Below are 18,200 nucleotides of genomic sequence, written 5' to 3' on the forward strand. Positions count from 1 at the left end.
AATAATAATGATTGTATACATAGAAATGTGATTTACTCATGTACTATGACTGAACTGGCTTCCACTAACTGTAATCATAAGTCATATTCTCTCCCTCTGTTTAATATAAATCTTATACACTTTAACCAAGACTATAATCAGCCTATCCTATTAGTTAATGATAGCCTTCTCCAAGAATCCAACAAATATATCCCTCCAAACAATCCTATGACTCGTTCTACCACCATTAACAACATTGAATCCTCTCCATCCAAATAATCCCTCAACCACTATGGATAGATAACCTTGTTACCCTGAAAACTGACACCTATATCGGCACCTCAGCTTTTCCAATTAAGATGCGTATCTCATCTCATATATATTCCTTTAATAGAAGAAATGATAAAAACCCTACAGCTCCTTAGCTAAGCTTATTAGTAACCTTAAATCTAAGAATAAATTCTTCTTACATTGGGTCATCTTGAAAAAGCATAAATTATAATCCTCTGGTTCTAAATTTTGCCAACTCCACTTTTTAGTGACAGCCTTCATAATATCCTCTTCCAAAAATAAAAGCATTTGCACTATTATTAACTCCAAGAAAGAGTTCATTTTCCACTACTGATATAAAAGAAAATTTAAATATACCCAGTTTTTGACCTCCGCTAATCCTCTTCATCTTCTTTATCTTAATAATATATACATGTCTTTCTTTTGATACCCCCTAGTCCATCTCCCATCTCCCTTTGTGTACATATATAAAATTATTTTAACTGTGCCTTCTTTCTGGGATCTCCACTCCCATCTTTCCATTTTTGGTAATTTTTTTTACACATGTTCTTTTCTTATTTTTATGTAATTTTAATTTCATCTTTCCCAATAGCTCTTTCCTTGTTTTCTAACATGACATTTTTGCCCCTTTTTTTAGCTTTAAATTACTAGACTTCCAGTATCCTTATTATATTTGGATTCATCGCACTACTGTTCTCATCTTGAGTGTGATTTTCACTACATTTCGGCCGATGTAACCTCCAACCTTCTTCAGGTGTATCTTGTCAATCTCGGGAATTTGGACGGAATTTTGACTCCGCAAGAACCAACTTTTTAAACATTTCAGATCACAAAATTTTTTAATTTTTCAGTTGTATTTATCATTCTCCTTCCAATTGGGTCTCGTGACCGATGTTCTATTGGATTTTTTTCTCCACAGATTTTCTATGATTCTCTCTCTCTCTCTCTCTCTCTCTCTCTCTCTCTCTCTAATTTATTTATTATTTTTATTTTGGCATAAACCATATATTATTTTTGAATTTGAGTTAAATATAAACTTCAATTCGGTTTCCTTTTTTATTTGAAAAATAAAAAGATTTTAAGGAACTTCTTGGAGTTTGAAGTCATATTTTTAAAACGTAATTCTCTCATATTTTTCTAGTGATCATTTTTCTCTTAAATGTTAAAAGCTTTTTTGGATATTCTCACACATTGATTGCTCGGACAGATTACTAACATATGAGGTTCTTTTAGGGATTGATACACCCGGTTACACTGCATTGAATTTAGTTTTTGGGACCTCTCTGGATCAATTCCAGATATGTGGGACTTGAGGACTATTTTACTTGGGAACATTACATTGCAATCTATCCTCAAAGCACTTCTTGATCATTTATCGACTTTTGAGGTTCTATTGAGGATTACCTTACTCAAGATTCCTTACATTGGAATTTATTTTCAAACTGCTTTCTATTGGACTACTGTCAGCCAACCCGGATTACTACTCCAAGGACTTTGGTTGGACTATTAGCTATTATGTTGAAAATTTAAATAGAAATAAAAAAAAATTTATTTTCCTTTTTCTCCATTCAGTTTTAAGTTTCTCTAATCATTTAACTTCGAAATGGCTTAAAGAGGTTCTTTTCCACTTTCCTTTTATTTTCGTCCTTATTGAGCTGATGATTTAATAAAATTCTATGTAACATTTATTCCTCATCATTTTAATTATATATATATATATATATATATATATATATATATATTAAGATTATTGATAATCTATCTATATATCTATAAAAACAGATGTGTGTGCCACAGACAGTTTCTGATTGGTTAATCCAATAATCACATCTCCTAAAAAACTATGGTTCCTATGTTCTTAACTTTACCATAAAATATTATGCCCTTATTTATTGTCCATCTTGGAAGGGTCTATTTTTTCCCTAACTTGCCATTTACAAATTACAAAATTACGAAACTTACACCAGCCATCACAATCCAACCTCCGACACCACATTCGCCATTCTGGCGCTAGCTGCACACACGTACGCACAACACGAAAACAAACGCTGTCCCCCAAAGGACAGACTATTAGTACTACTACCCAGCACACGCGCACACACACACGCACACATACACACGTTCACTACCGTCCTTATGTACATCACGTTGTTATGGCAACCAATCCCACTGACTTTCACACCATAAACACACACAGTAAATCTGATTTTCTTCATTTTCTCATTTTATTACTTTGGTATGTTCCCGTTTATCCATTCATTTGCTTTTACTTTCTTTTACTACATTTTTTATTTATTTTTTTATTTATTAAAGGTAAGAGAGTAATTCGAGTATGCATACTAAACTGTTAACCGTTAGTTTGCGTGTTCGATCCTGATCGATTCTACTTTTTTTTAAATTCTATTTGTTTATTAAATCCTATCCGAAGCGGGGAGGGGCTATACCCTTTCCTTCCACCTCCACCCAAGGGTGGGTTCCTAACGGAAAGGCGTCCGATCCTCCACCCACCTACGGGCAAGCAGGGGGAGCTAGCCACCATCCCCCCACCCAAAAGGGAAGCCTGGCATTTTCTCACCCGAAAGGGAGGAGCTTCGCAGTTTCTCTCCCCAAAGGAGGGAGCCGGTGTCCCCCCCCCCAAGGGTGGGGGGGCGAAGAGGCCAGGAGGAGGTGACTTTTTTCTTGGGGGGGGGAGAAGCCTCCAGGCACCCTCCTCCCTGAAGGTGGGGTTGGGGATTATCTCTCCCTGAAGGGGGGAGGCCGGCACCAAGCATGTAAATCCAGAGGGGTGACTTTTTTTGTTACCCCTCGGCGTGGGAAGGGGGCCGATCACCCAGGCAACGCCGGGTAACCCCTGCTAGTTTATAATTAAAATTAAAAATTAAAAATCTGTTTCATAAGGAAGAACAAACAAAATCAATAAATTGTATGATCGCCGATGATCATTACCAAATGAATGCATCGGCGATGATACATACAATTTTTAGGAGACGAACCATTAAAAGGTATTTATTTTTTTAAATATTTAAAATTTACACTCTTAACCTTAACTTTCAACACGATTTTATCTTCTTTTATTTTTATTTTATTTTTATTTTATCTTACTTTGTTTATAAACATCAAAAAGTAACTATTTTCCTTTATATTTTAAATATTTTCCAGATACATCTGCCTTACTTAAAAAATGGTAGGTTTATTTTTGGTGTCTTTAAAAAAAACCACCCAATATTTTTGCTGATGAGACTTTGTTTCAAAAGAATTTATCATAATCATATCACTGTCTATCACAATAAAAACATCGTTTCCGAAACGATCGTACAATTTATTGATTTTGTTTGTTCTTCTTTATGAAACGGATTTTTTATTTTAATTATAAATTATCAATCATCTTACTCAATATTAAAATAGCTCTAGGACATATATGCCTATCGAGCTTATTATATATCCACATTACAACGAGCACTGTTTTCTTTTCTTTTATTTTAATTGTATTAATGAATTTACTAATACTTTAAAATATACTCTGCTCTTTAGACTCTTGTTCTAATCCCCTAAATATATTAGTAACGTTTGTGTGTGTGTCTGTGTTCAACTCTCCTACAGCCCACACCACTGGACCGATCATGACCAAACTTGATATGATGATGGTCCCCACCTAGGGATGGTGCACACCATTTTTCGAGGTAAGGCTCAAAGGTCAAGGTCATAGCCTATGTATACATACTCTCCTACAGTCCACATCACTGGACCGATCATGACCAAACCTTATATAATGATGGTTTCCAACCTAGTGATGGTGCACACCATTTTTCACGGTCAAGGTCAAAAACTAAGATCATATTTAGTGCGACTCTTCATAAACTCCCCATCTCAAGATGGTGCACACCAAGTTAGGGTTCGTCACTATCCCAGGGGTCGCCACCATGGTGCCAGCCAACTTCTTTGTGAATTTAAATCAGATCACCTTTCTCCACCCCTGCCCCCTCAACTAATTAAGCAAATGTTAACCATTGTGATTCTTTGTGATTGTTTCATGTATTATCTGTAACAATATAAGTGTCAAGTTTGATATAATCTATTTGCTTTAAAGTTTATAGCTGAATTTCAGTAACTTCAAGAGATAGTTAAAAATTTTAAACACCTTAATAGAAATAGTTGCTCTTACAACATCCACTTACTACATGGCTGCCCACAAAGAGGGTACCCGAGCATACAGCAAAGTCCTGTGCAAAGTGCGAGTATCTTTACTAGTATATAAGAAAATGTTTTGTGTGATCTTTAGTAAAAGGCAAAGAGGAAGTTTCTAAAGTCAAATTCACCTGCATGTGCATTTTGCTTGACATAATTTTAACAGCGCAAGGTGATGTCTTCGTCTTCCCAGATACAGCACCTGGTATTTCTAAATGGTCACCATCCTGTTACTGACTAGGCTGAACATTGCTTAACTTCGGTGATCTAACGCGAGCACTAGTGTGTCAAATCAATTAATGATAATAATCTCATTATTTGGTTCAGCAGCATTAAATCCATTGATGCGTCTGAGATTTTTTGAATAAAATCTTGGAACTAAAGTCTACCATACCAGCCTCTTACTGAATGGGATTTGGGAATTCTTCTGGTTACCTATTTTTAGTGTTGTCGTACTCTGTATCTCTTAATAGTATTCAACATTGTTGCGTTAACGAATCCACTTTGAGCTCATTTGTGTGTGTGTGTGTGTGTGTGTGTGTGTGTGTGTGTGTGTGTGTGTGTGTGTGTGATATTTCCTGCCACTCAACGAAGACTAACGAAATCAATAAAATGCAAAAGACAAAATGACGTTGTACGAGTTATTCCACCTCCCCACCTCCACCTTCCTTAAAAGCAAGAAAGAGAATCGGTTCATTAACGGATGAAAACCAAATTGGAACCCGAGTTGTTAAATGCGGCACAATTTGTTTAACAATGACAGCAAAACAAAACGTCTACTCATTTTCTTCCCTTTCTTTACCTTTTATGGGAGTGCAGGGGATCTCATGTTATTTTAGGGGCTTTAAATTTCAGTTTTCATAAAATTATGTTGTCTGTATAATTTGGATTATTTGGACGACTGTTCTCATCTTGAATGTTATTGTAATGTTGTGACCCTTTGGCTATGATCATAGCATAGTACCTGTGTTAAATGTGGTAGGCAGGGCCAAGGGTCAAAACATTATTATTATTATTATTATTATTATTATTATTATTAATTGATTTGAGCGACGGCGGTCGCTGGATCGATTATTATGATTAGGGGAAAAAAAGTGATTGGCAACTAAATAATAAACAACTACAAAAAGAATGTGATTTTAGAAAATACAGGGAAACATAATTTTTGGTTTGGATAAACAAATAATCAGATTTATGTTACGTCAGCGATTGGGGTCTTAAACATGTGATGAGATGTAGATTTGGGGAGATTCTAGGCAGTCGTTAGATGAACATCAGAGAGAACGAACGACTCAAGGGGAGGTTGGTCTTTCCATGATGCAGGGAGCAGCGTTTTCTCAGGTAGCCAAGATGTGAAGACATTGTCATCTCCGAAGACACCAGCCAAGTGGCGTAAATATTGATGCATTCCAGGTCACTTTATTCCCGGGATTGTCTCATTGTGTTCTAGTGATTGCCCGGACCTTCTCCGTAGCAGTATTTGCACAGCGTTTTGGTCGATTGTAACCTTTGACCTTCTTCAGGTGTATATTGTCGAATGCAGGAATATTGTTGTCAAACTTTGGGAAATCTGCACAGAATTTCAAACAGAACCCTTTACTTAATCCACAAGGGTAACATATTCTTGTTTCATCAGCCATGACAGAGTAAAAGTTCTAAGTAATTCACAATTGTATTTTGGAGTGAAAGCAAGTAAATATTCTTTTAATTCCAATTTGCAATGCCTCATTCAACTAATATGTATTGGTTATATTAATTGTTTTTATGCAGTTTCCATTTCTCTTTTTAATATAAGTCTAGAAACAGAAACGATTTTAATAGCAACTGAAAAATTTTGACAAATGCATTTTTCGTTAATATTGTGTCGGAGCGATGACATTTTAATACATCATGTATTGGGTTATGTGTTGTTTTCGTTTTTCGTTCCTCTTTTACAATAAATCTAGAAATGATAGTGACCAAACATTCTAATTTTTTTGTGTTGTATATTTCACAGCAAAAACATATTTTGGTGTCTTTATGTGAAATTTTCATTAATAGCATACTTTGACCACTTTTGTGTGACTTACATCCATTTAAATATATAGATAGATAGATAGACAGATTTAAATGAATTTAATTCACAAAGGATGCTATTAACAAAATTTTCACATATATAAGTGACCTTGCGTGCCTGTTTGTGTGCGGAATAGTCCCTACTAAACTTACTTTGTCAATCTTTGGTCTACTGACTTGAAACTTGATATAGAGGGTATTTGGACCCGTAGAACAAATTTGATTTGGTTTTTAGCCAATAAAAATAGCTGCCAAAGGTTCAAAATTGAAATAAATTGGAACTTGGCAGATGTAAAACAACTAAACATATTACTTCTATGCATGTGCAAATATACATTTATACCTTTAACGTTATTTTTAAGGTCTTATACACATACGAAATTAGCTTAAATGGTTATGAATAATGCTGGAGATCTGTATGTTTTGGTTTCGATTCTAGTTGATGGCACCAAAGTCATAGTTTATTTTTTAACTTTTGAAATCATTACTGTATATCGAGTACAATATAATAATCAATAGAGAATTGGCTGTATGATAATAAATACAAAGTCAGCAAAACTTAAAATATCATATTTAAACGTGTTTTATGACTGGGTAATGCCAGGCAGCCTACTAATTTAATTATAGTTTTATTGTAACAATTTGGTCCACTCAATAAATGACCAAACAATCATTATTATAAAAACCCGGCCAATGCTACATAACTACAGCTAGTAAATTCTAAAAATATATATATATATATATATATATATATTTTAATATTTACTTCAGCAGTGCTCAATACATAGTAGTAGTATTATAAAGATATTTTATGGTAAATAAGCTACACAAAAACGTTTGTTTCATTCCCCAGATAGATCATCTGATATGCCATCAGCATAATTTTATTCTACTATTATATAAAATCACAAATACATTAAATTAAGAGCTCTAGACCTACACTATTGAGCTACTACTTTTGTGCTGACTTAAAGAAATTTATATAATATATATACAGTAAAGTAAGTTTTAATTATATATGCTTAGTTCTTTTTGTTTTATTTGGCAGAGAGTTATGTATAAAACTTAATTTTTCAATTAATATATATATATATATATATATATATATATATATATATATATATACACACACACAAAGTTATGAAAATATCTATGGCCTATTAAGCTATACAGAATTTTCCGCATTTCACTGTCATAAGGATCTGTCAGGCTAAAATACATGTAGTGCATGTTACTGAGTGTTTTTATCTATACGCATAGTATTTAGTTTAGCTAGCAAACCAATCTGCCCAATAATTTGTTTCACTAGCCAATAGCAGGGTTTCTCTCAAAGGTTTGGCAGATTTTTATTTCCTCCTCCTTTGTCCTGTTGAAAAGAGGTGATTTACACACCCCTTTTTTGTGAAGGTATCGGATTAATAGGTAACTTTGTTTTAACACCTGCATACTTTTTATTTTACCTATGCTTGGATTCATTCTCAGTAGATCCTATATATATTTTTCATACTTGTTTCATAAAACGGTTTTATACCAACATTTCCGTATTATTTAATCTTTCCTGTTCAACGTTTTTTGTTTTGCTTTTTTTCTTTTAATCGATAACGCCCCCAAATTAGTTCATAACCTAATATAAATCAACAATTTATGATATTTTGACTTGCATGATTCCGTTTTGCTAGCATTGGTTTCCTCCAGTTGAATCATGTACTCAAAAGGAGACACATGAAATTTGCCAACATCCTATATGAAAGTGGTTCTATAAACCTGATGAGATTAATATGGCTCATCTGTCTGCTTCTACTCCTACAGCCAATGTGGATTCTTATCTTTTATTACTTATCACACTTTCTAAATGTTTTGATAATGCAATAAAGTTTAGGTACATTTCATTTTGACATTGTTTTTATACCTATGTTGAATTCATTCAGTAGCTCATATATATATTTTTCATGTCTGTTTCAAGGACTGTTTTATGTCAGCATTTTTATATTACTTCATTTCTCTTGTTCAACAGTTTTAGTTTTACTCCCTTTTTTTTTTTCTTTTTTTTTTTTCATCTCAATAAAAAACACATGTTTTGGATGTTGATTTTATTCCAGTCTTTTGAAATATGTTTTCATAATCTATTTGAGTTTTGGTACATTTCATTTCTGATGCCAATGCTTTTTGTATCCATACTTGAATCCCTTCTCAAATTACCATGTGTGTGTGTGCGTGTTTGTGTTTATTTCCAAAGATTATACAGATAAAAACCGAAGAAAGTTTCTATATTTTCTTTTCCTAAATTAGATTTTCCATATTAGCTTTTGCTGCAAATTGATTTTATTTTTGTTTGAGAAGTGCACTTCCGGGATATTTCTCCGTCCCCTCTCTTGGCCGCATCCTATCTGACAAGAGATATTTCCACCTTCCAAACACATCAACCTGATTCTTTTCCTCACCCTCCTCATCCCAACCTCACCATTTCTTGTTTTCATAAGATATATTCCCCCTCCCTTTCTGCCAGCTTTCCTTGTTCATCTGTGCTCAAAACATTTCCTCAATCTAAACCAAATTTTCCATATGGCAACTGCTGAATATTCTTCTGCCTACTGGAAAAAAAGGTTGGCTAAACTGGGATGGTGGTAATTCTTTTAGCAGCCTTCATTGATGGAAAGAATATAAAAGCCTTTCGGCGCTAACCGTTCTCCTATCCAAAATTCTTAATTTTTATTACAATTCATCCAAGCAGAAAGAAACATGAAATAAAGAAAAAAACGCTCAGAGGTAAAAAGTAGTAAACCAGGTAACGTGCCATTTTCTTGGGGGGTGGCTGCATAACGATGGCATCATTAACCCTCGTAGGCTAATATCAACTTTTGATAGTCATTTTTAACTGTAAAGTAAAGCGATCGACTGTAGTCAAAAAACAACGCCTTTGTCATGAAAATGTAGGGAAAGGCGCTACTTTTTTTTTTTTTTTTTTTTAAAGGATTACTCCGCTTACTCTTGATCCTAACCTTATAATGCAGAATGTTTAGCAAAGGAGCATCAACTACAATTTTTTTTTTTTAATTTTGGTATGACTCAGCCAAGAAGTGAACTCTGGTCTCCTGTCCCATTAACAAATACTAATTATTATGCCAAATGAACGGATTCGTAATTAAGAGATACTGCTGATTAATATCCAACTGATTACTCGGTTTTAAAAGAACTTTATACTCTGGAAATTCTCACTTATTTCCATATAAGTGTATAAGAGTTATTGGATGATATAGCTGCAGAAAATCTGACTTAATTCAACTTTTTAATTAATTGTAAGGGAAAACTGTTCAAATCGAAAGTTTCTAATTCTCAGAGTTTTTTTTTTCTTTTCTTTACATCTGAAAATTTTATGTATTATTTAGCAGTCATATTTTTGTATGTCGAGTTGAATGCTTTCTCAAATGCAAGGTTTGACCTAAGGTTCAACTATCGCTGGAGTAGATACGGTTGATTTTTGTTTTACCATTCAAATGAAGCCACTTTATATGTTAACATAATGTCTTTCAAATAGTACCACTTCTTTATATGTGTATATAATATCAGTCAAATGAAACCACTTTATATATTAATATGCCAATAGAGTTCAAATGAAGCCATATACTGCCATTCAAGCGAAGCCATTTCTTTATGTATATAATGCCATTCAAATGAAGCCACTTCTTGTCATGTTGTTCAAATGAAAACACGTCTTAGCATTTAAATGAAGTTACTTCTTTGTGTTTTGTGTAATACCATTCTAATGAAGCCACTTTGTATGTCAAACAAATGAAACCACTTTCTTTATGTTAATATGCCATTCAAATGAAGCGACTTTTCTATGTGTATATAATGACATTCCACAGATATACTACCATTCAAATGAAGCCACCTTGGATGTTGTTATAATACAATGGATTCAAATGAAGCCACTTCTTTATGAGTTAATATAATGCCAATCAGCTGAAGCTACTTCTTCGTATACTTGATATATTGCCATTCAAATCAAAGGAAGGCCTTTGATAAAGAGTATGATATATTATGGAAGACAAAACTCTTTCTAAAATCTTCAAATGTCTGCATAATATCACTGCTGTCCACTTCCTCTTTTGAATAATGGCTGACAATATGCTTTGTTTTATTACCGTTTCTCTACACCACCCCCTCTCCTTGTCCCTATCGTTATTGGCAGTAAATCTTTTCTGAATTAAATCTCACCAAACTCGTTTCTGGTTACAGCCATCTTGTGTCTCTTCATGCAGGCAGCATCATTTTTATAAACTAACTACTCTGAGATGTGGGGGTGAATAAATAAAATGTCATCTCTTCTCTCTCTGACAGGAATGTCTCTTTGGTTTTGATTTATAGCATCGGGTATAAATAGCCGATTTCTATGTTCTTTGAGGAAATTTTTTTCCAATAATATTTCTTAAAAGACATTTCTCTGTTAATGGCAAGAAAAATTTTATTGCATGTGAAAGTATTGCTTCTGGTATAAAAAAATATCTAAAGAAATTGTCTCATCCTATCATCATTAGCTTTCTATTTTTTAACTCAAAAAGTTGAAAAGCTACAAAGACGGGATTGGTACCATTAAAACAAGCAACATTTTGTGCTCCAAAAATTATTTTTCTATATAGTCATCACCATTCTCAATGTACATTTGCCAGGAATTCAATGATAAATCTCTGCTTCTGATGCACGTCCGTGACAGAAGTTACTTTCTTAGAGTCTCACACCGTCAACATCTGCAACAGACAGATGAAACTTTCAGATCATGAATGCATAAGTTCAGTTATCATAAGAATACAATTTGCAATCTCCTTTGATCCATTCAGGTGGAGTAAAAATGGGAGGCTTTACTTTTGGAACTCCCTTTATATTTGGTTTTAAGTCTGTTTTACATGCTTTAAGAAATTGACTTCCAAAGTAACCTATTTCTGGCCAGGTCTTTATTAATCGCTTTTTTTCTCTAATGTCCAATTTTATCACTTCCTCCCATGTTTTCCTTGGCCATCCCCTATGAAGAGAACTTGCTAGCTCACCTGTTTTACATCTCTCGTCCATGTGCCATATGGGTGATGATTTGCAAATACCAGGCATTATATGTGGAAGGACAGCAAATACTTTACGATGACTTGCTATTTCCCACATATTGATGTATCAGAACAACCATACCTTGGATGGAAGTTGTTCTCAATTATGTAGCAAAGATTTTAAAGCTCTTTGGAGAGAGTGTGCTATCATCATATACCAAGTTGCTCAGAAGGAGAGATGCATATAAAAAAATTTTTTTTAAAAGTTTATAAACGGGTATATATTTCTTTTTAAATCTCTCTTTCTACCTCCCTGTTTTTTATATATATATATATATATATATATATATATATATATATATATATTTAAAGGAGCTAACGTTAGTACGCTAACGGAAATAATTTATTGCACGGGCGTCCCCCTTTTAAAATTAATCATTCAATAAGGTGAAAAGCTATAGCAAACATCACATATGAGTATTTTAACCATAGTTCCTGATTTCAAAAGGCGAAACACTAAAAGATACATCTGCATTACTTTTAATGCTGGGTTTATTTATGGTGTCTTTTAGATTTAATAAAAACCCTTTAAAATTTGCTGATGAGGAGACCTTGTTTATTAAAAAAACTACATGTAATAATTGTTGTCTGTAACTTGATGTCTACCACAATAAAAACACGGTTTTCCGAAACGATCGTACAGATAATTGATTTTGTTGTTGTTCCTTCTTGTGAAACTGATTTTTAATTTAATTATAATTTGTTTTTTAAATTTTAAATTATCAATCACTTACTTATATATATATATATATAATTTAAAGGAGATTAGAACAATAGTCTAAAGAGCTGAGTGTATTTTAATGTAACAGTGAAATTACTAGTTTAATTAAAATACAGGAAATAGAAAGTGCTCGTTGTAATTTAGATATATAATAAGCTCGATAGTTAAATGTCCTAGAGCTAATTCAATATTAAGTAATGTGATTGATAATTTAAAATTTAAAAATCAAATTTTAATTAAATTAAAAATCCGTTTCATAAGGAACAACAACAAAATCAATATATATATATATATATATATATATATATATATATATATATATATATATATATATAAGGGGGTAGTCACCAACAATGTGTATTTTTTAACATTATTTTATTATTCCGTGTCTTGGTTTTTCATTGAGAATTATGTTTAGATCATTGTAATAATGTTTTTAAATCATTGAAATCGTTTTTACGCGCTTCAAACGTTCTGTGAAGCGTCCTCGTCAGAAATTATTTTCAAATGTGTTGGAGATGTAAAAATGGCATTTTCGTAGTTCATTTGAAGTGTTTCTAAGGGGTGGAAGCGTGTAAGTGTCTACTATTCATAGGAATGTTCAATTTTTATTACTCTTTTATTGGGCTGTGGCAGGCCGCCGACCTCGGCTGTGGTCACTCTTGTGTTGTGTTTCTCTCTCTCTCTCACTCTCTCTTTCTACTTGTGAGGACACTTCACAGAACGTCTGAAACGCGTAAAAACGATTTCAGTGATTTAAAAACATTATTACAATGAACTAAACATAATTCTCAATGAAAAACCAAGACACGGAATAATAAAATAATGTTAAAAAATACACATTGTTGGTGACTACCCCCTTATTTAAATATACATCTTTCTTTCGTTGGAATTTCTTAACCCATTTTATATAAATATATATATATATATATATATATATATATATATATATATATATAATTTCTCTACTCTTCTCTTTTTCTCTTTCTCTCTCTCTACATAGGTATACCTCTCTCTCTCTCTATATATATATATATATAAAGGTTTTTTTGTTTTAGAGGTGGCGAAGTATCAATTAAAATAAATCACAGAAAAATATTTTTCTCCTACAAATATGTGGTTTATTCCAGAGATTAATTTTTGGCATTTATAATTTAAATAGATTTTGAACCGTGTTACTTTGCTGTTCACACGTATGATCTAAAGGTCTAATTTTTCAAACTGCATTAAATTAGATTGTATTTCGGTAATAACACATCAAATGTTATCTTTCAAGTGGTTTATTGAGTTTGGTTTATCACCGTAGACATGGGTCATTACATATCTCTAGAGGAAATAATTTGATGGGGTTAAATCACATGAACAAAGTGGTCAGTTGACAGTTCCGTTTTCATCAAATGCTTTTCCCAGTAAATTGATTTTATCATTTGCAATTTGCAAATGCTGCTCAGGTGTCAACCACTTCATGATGAATTACCAAACCAAATTGAACTAAAAAATAACCGATAGTTGCCAAATCTGTATAGTTGCAAAAATAAAATAGTTGTAAATTTAAAGTTTGCCGCCTCTAAAAAAACAGCCTGTAATCCCCGAAACAATGTTTCATGGCAAACAACTGATGGTCCCTTTAAGAACATTAGTACTAGTGTTTGTTCATGTAAGTAAAATTATTCAGCGATTTGACTTACTGACAAAATAATGTTCCAATGAAGGACAATATTTTTTTTTTATAGTTTAAATAGTTTTAAAGAAACTTCCAAGCATATATATATATATATATATATATATATATATATATATATATATATATATATAATTATTTTATATACCTACAGACACTAGTGTTCCATGCTTACGCAATCATCAGTACAGGAGATGATGATCAATGCTGGTTGAAGGATTCAAACCCTCGCAATGAAGTCACCTTTTGCTCCATTAGCAGGAAACATACTCCATTGCCACCGTTCATAATCGTGAAATTAAGTTTAGTACAGACGATCAAGTAATAGGAAGTTACGATTTCGCACACTCATACACACACACAAGCACGCATATATATAATATATATATATATATATATATATATATATATATATATATATATATATGAGGATAAAGTTTATAATTGTAAATTATGAATCGGTTTCAAAAGTAGAAACAAAACAAAATCAAGTTGAGTGTACGATCGTTTCAGAAACGATATTCATTTTATTAATATTGACCAATAATGTTGGCAATAATTGACAATGATTGTTTTTTTGTTTTTTAATATTGTCTCTTCGTCAGCACAAATGGGGTGGGGATAGGTTAAGACACCAAAATAAACTAGCATTTTTGTAATAAGTAAGTTGGATGAACGTTTATAGTGAACGGGATGTCAATAATTGTTTTTAAGTTTGTCACTAATAATTAAATTAAACGTTGCTCTTCTAGACTTTCGGTCTAATCCCCCTCTCTCTCTCTCTCTCTCTCTCTCTCTCTCTCTCTATATATATATATATATATATATATATATATATATATATATATATATATATATACTTTTAACTTTCTGGAAGTTTTACCGTCACTGGATTTTTTATCTTCCACCAAGACTATCCATTCATGTGTAATCACCTTTTTCTTTACCATATTCCCTCTGCTTAACTTATTTTGTTTTCAAGTAAGATCTTTGACTTACTTGTTGTTTCATCAAATACTTCTGCATGCAAAATCCGATCCCGCATTTTGCTAATTCCTACCCTCTGATGAGAAGGAGAGTATTTCTTCGAAACTCTGCGGATTAAGGACTATCCATTTATCTAGTGTTTCCTTTTCAGATTAAATATGTTTTTAACTCCTTTCAAAGTGTTTTTTAACATAACTGTTTGCTCATATATATATATATATATATATATATATATATATATATATATATATATATATATACCTATCAACTTTTCTCTTTCTACCTCTCTCTCGAAACAGAAATGTCCTCAGTAGCTGACTGTCTGAGTGTTGTTCCTCAAACAACTACCATTAATAGAAAATAATGTTTACCTCCTTGCACTTATTTGTCTCCTGGTGGCACCAAGGGAACAAATCTTGTGTTTTTTTTTTACCCATCATAAAGTTGAGAGACTCACTGAATTGGATTGTAAGTGTATCATGTGTAGTTTTTGACTTTGGTTCTGATGGAGAGAATCTATAGAAAGAGAGAATGGAGAGATGAGATTTAGATGAGACACATGTCCCATTGCAAAGTGTTGCCAAGGTCGCAGGAAAAATGGTTGGATCATTTTACTGCTCCAGAAGGTATCTCACTGTCGATGTAATCCTCTATCTGCATAAGAATCAAGTACATCTTACAATGGAGTATTGTTTCCACATCTGAGCAGAGGCTGCTTGGTGCACCTTATCTTGCTTTGATAGAGTTCAAAACCTGCTTCGAAATCTAGTAGGTGATGTACTTTTTTTTTTTTTTTCCTGTAACCTCTTTCCCACAGAAGAGATACCGCAAGCCTGTCTCTGCTCTATTGTTATTTTCATGGCAAATGCTTGTCTAAACTCTAATCCATGCCCCCCCTTGCCAAACCTTCACAAAAAAAAAACACTCGATTAGCTACAACCACTATCAACAGTTTCCCCCACTCTCTATCCATGCCGTATCTGCTGTTATTTTCATGGCAAATCCTTGTCTGAGCCCCAGTCTATTGTCCCCCTTACCAAACTTTAAGAAAAAAGACACTCGACTAACTACAACCACTATCAACTCTCTATTTGTGCCTAAATCTAAACGCAGATTCCATAAACACAGCTTCTTTCCTAGAACTATCCGCTTGTGGAACACAGTTCCATTGGCCTGCTTCCCAGCCAACTACAGTATGTTAGACTTCAAGTCTAATGTAAACAAGTTCTTGTTAAAATAATCAAATTCTACCCAACCTACACTATTAATGATTATTACACTACTATCCTTCATTCAGTAACCCTTATCCTCGAGTGGCCTTCAAGCCTTGATAAGTGGTGACTTCCTTGTAAAAAAGAAAAAAAAACTTCTATCGCATGATACACATACTTCTGCAATTTCACACATAATATTGCTGCAAAGATATTAAAGAATATGAGAAAACTTTTATGAGTAAGCAGTCAACTCGGCTGCAACTTTCTTTCAATTTCTGGAATTATGAAAGTTTTTTAATGGAGAGAGTAATAAGCATAATATCTGAAATCTTTGGTCCACCTGGTAACTATTTTGGAATTTGTGGGAAGATTATAGTCAAGTCAGCCTGATCAATACTAAAATGGGTGACGTATGGGAATACCAGGTGTTGTATGTGCTCTCTATTTATCTTGCCATTGTCTCCAGTTGTGCTAGACTTCTCCTTAACACTAGAATCAAAGTGTCAATTCAGATGTGTAGTTGGGATTGTGCAACGCTTGCTTCACAATTATATGTGCAGCTACCCTGTACAGGGGATATCCATTGTCTCATGAAAGAATGGAGGTGATATATCGTTAAGAAAATGGTATCAAGTCCATTATAGAGAATGGCAGAAATAATAGATTCAATTCTCTTTAACATACATCAGCAGAGGTAGTTTTCTAATAGAGAACAATTCTTTGAAATTTGGAAATAATAAATAATCTAAATCTGAAGTTAAAAACTGTTCAAATTGATCTCAAATCAGAATTCTATGCTGCAAGGTTTTGAATTTGTTTGCATAAAAATGTCAAGATCTTTTTGGAACTTAATTACATCAGGTGTATCTTCAGCTTAATCAGCATGAGTGAATGTAAGAATAAATCTTAGTGTTTTTTTTTCAATATATATATATATATATATATATATATATATATATATGTCAGGTTGGGGGTACACTGAATCGGATGATGTAAAGTTGTAAGTGTACCTTGTGTAGTTTCTTACTTTGATTTTTAATAGATTAATGTACAAGTGAAATATGGCAGTTAAAATAAAAAATAACAGAAAAACTTAAGAATATTCTTACTTATTGATTAAAAGTAATTTGTGTACGCCAAAAATGTACAGAAAAATATTGAATAGAATTGAGAAAAAAAAAAAAAAACTTTTTTTTAGACATCTGATTCTACTTTGAAGAGACGGCATTTTGCATCTTTAAGCCAACATGTCAAAGATTATTTCCTTTCTTCTAATCTGACGATGTCATGCAGTCTTGTGGTTAAAAGTCTGTTGACTCCAAATAGTAAATTAATTTTATTTGTTGCTAAAATTCTACTCGCTTATTTTTCTGTAATTTTTGAAGTATAAAGACGCTTTTCATCAGTAAGTATTGTTATAAACTGTTTTCTATTTTATTTTTGATGGCCATATTTCACTTGTGTATCATCTGACTTTTAGCCAGACTCCCAAACAAACTTATAAGCTTTTTATATATAACATTAGAATTCTTTATTAGATATGAATAAGGATGTATGTTCTTATGATGCATACGTTTATTTGATCTCGTTTTGAGATGAAATACTATTTAAAACTTAAGCATAACAAAGCGTTACTGACCCCAAAAAATACTATTTAAAACTTAAGCGTTACTAATCAGAGAAATCGCTGTTTATAAGTTGAGTCTTATTGACTAATGAAAATCCTACTTCAAACTTAAGCATTACTGACCAAAGAAAATATTTAAAACTTAAGCATTACTGACTAAAGAAAATGCTATTTAAAATTTCAGCATTACTGACCAAAGGATATGCTATTCCAAAATAAAAAAATTTCAACATAACTGACCAAGCCAAATGTTATTTCAAATCGAAGCATGACAGTTCAACCAAAACGCTATTTCAAACTTAAGCATTACAAAGAAAACAACATGCTATTTCAAACTTAAGCATAACAGACCAATCAATATGCT

General features: G+C 32.7%; 1 protein-coding gene across 8 annotated transcripts in view; it reads left to right on the plus strand.

The window, feature by feature from the left end:
- The window catches only part of LOC145243675 (ELKS/Rab6-interacting/CAST family member 1-like), a 412,696-nt gene that overhangs the window by 275,893 nt on the left and 118,603 nt on the right, over positions 1-18,200 (plus strand). The gene's annotated exons all lie outside the window — the stretch shown is intronic.

The sequence above is a fragment of the Euprymna scolopes genome, chromosome 22, assembly GCF_053919585.1.
Source record: "Euprymna scolopes isolate OS-2025 chromosome 22, ASM5391958v1, whole genome shotgun sequence".
Lineage (NCBI taxonomy): Eukaryota > Metazoa > Mollusca > Cephalopoda > Sepiida > Sepiolidae > Euprymna > Euprymna scolopes.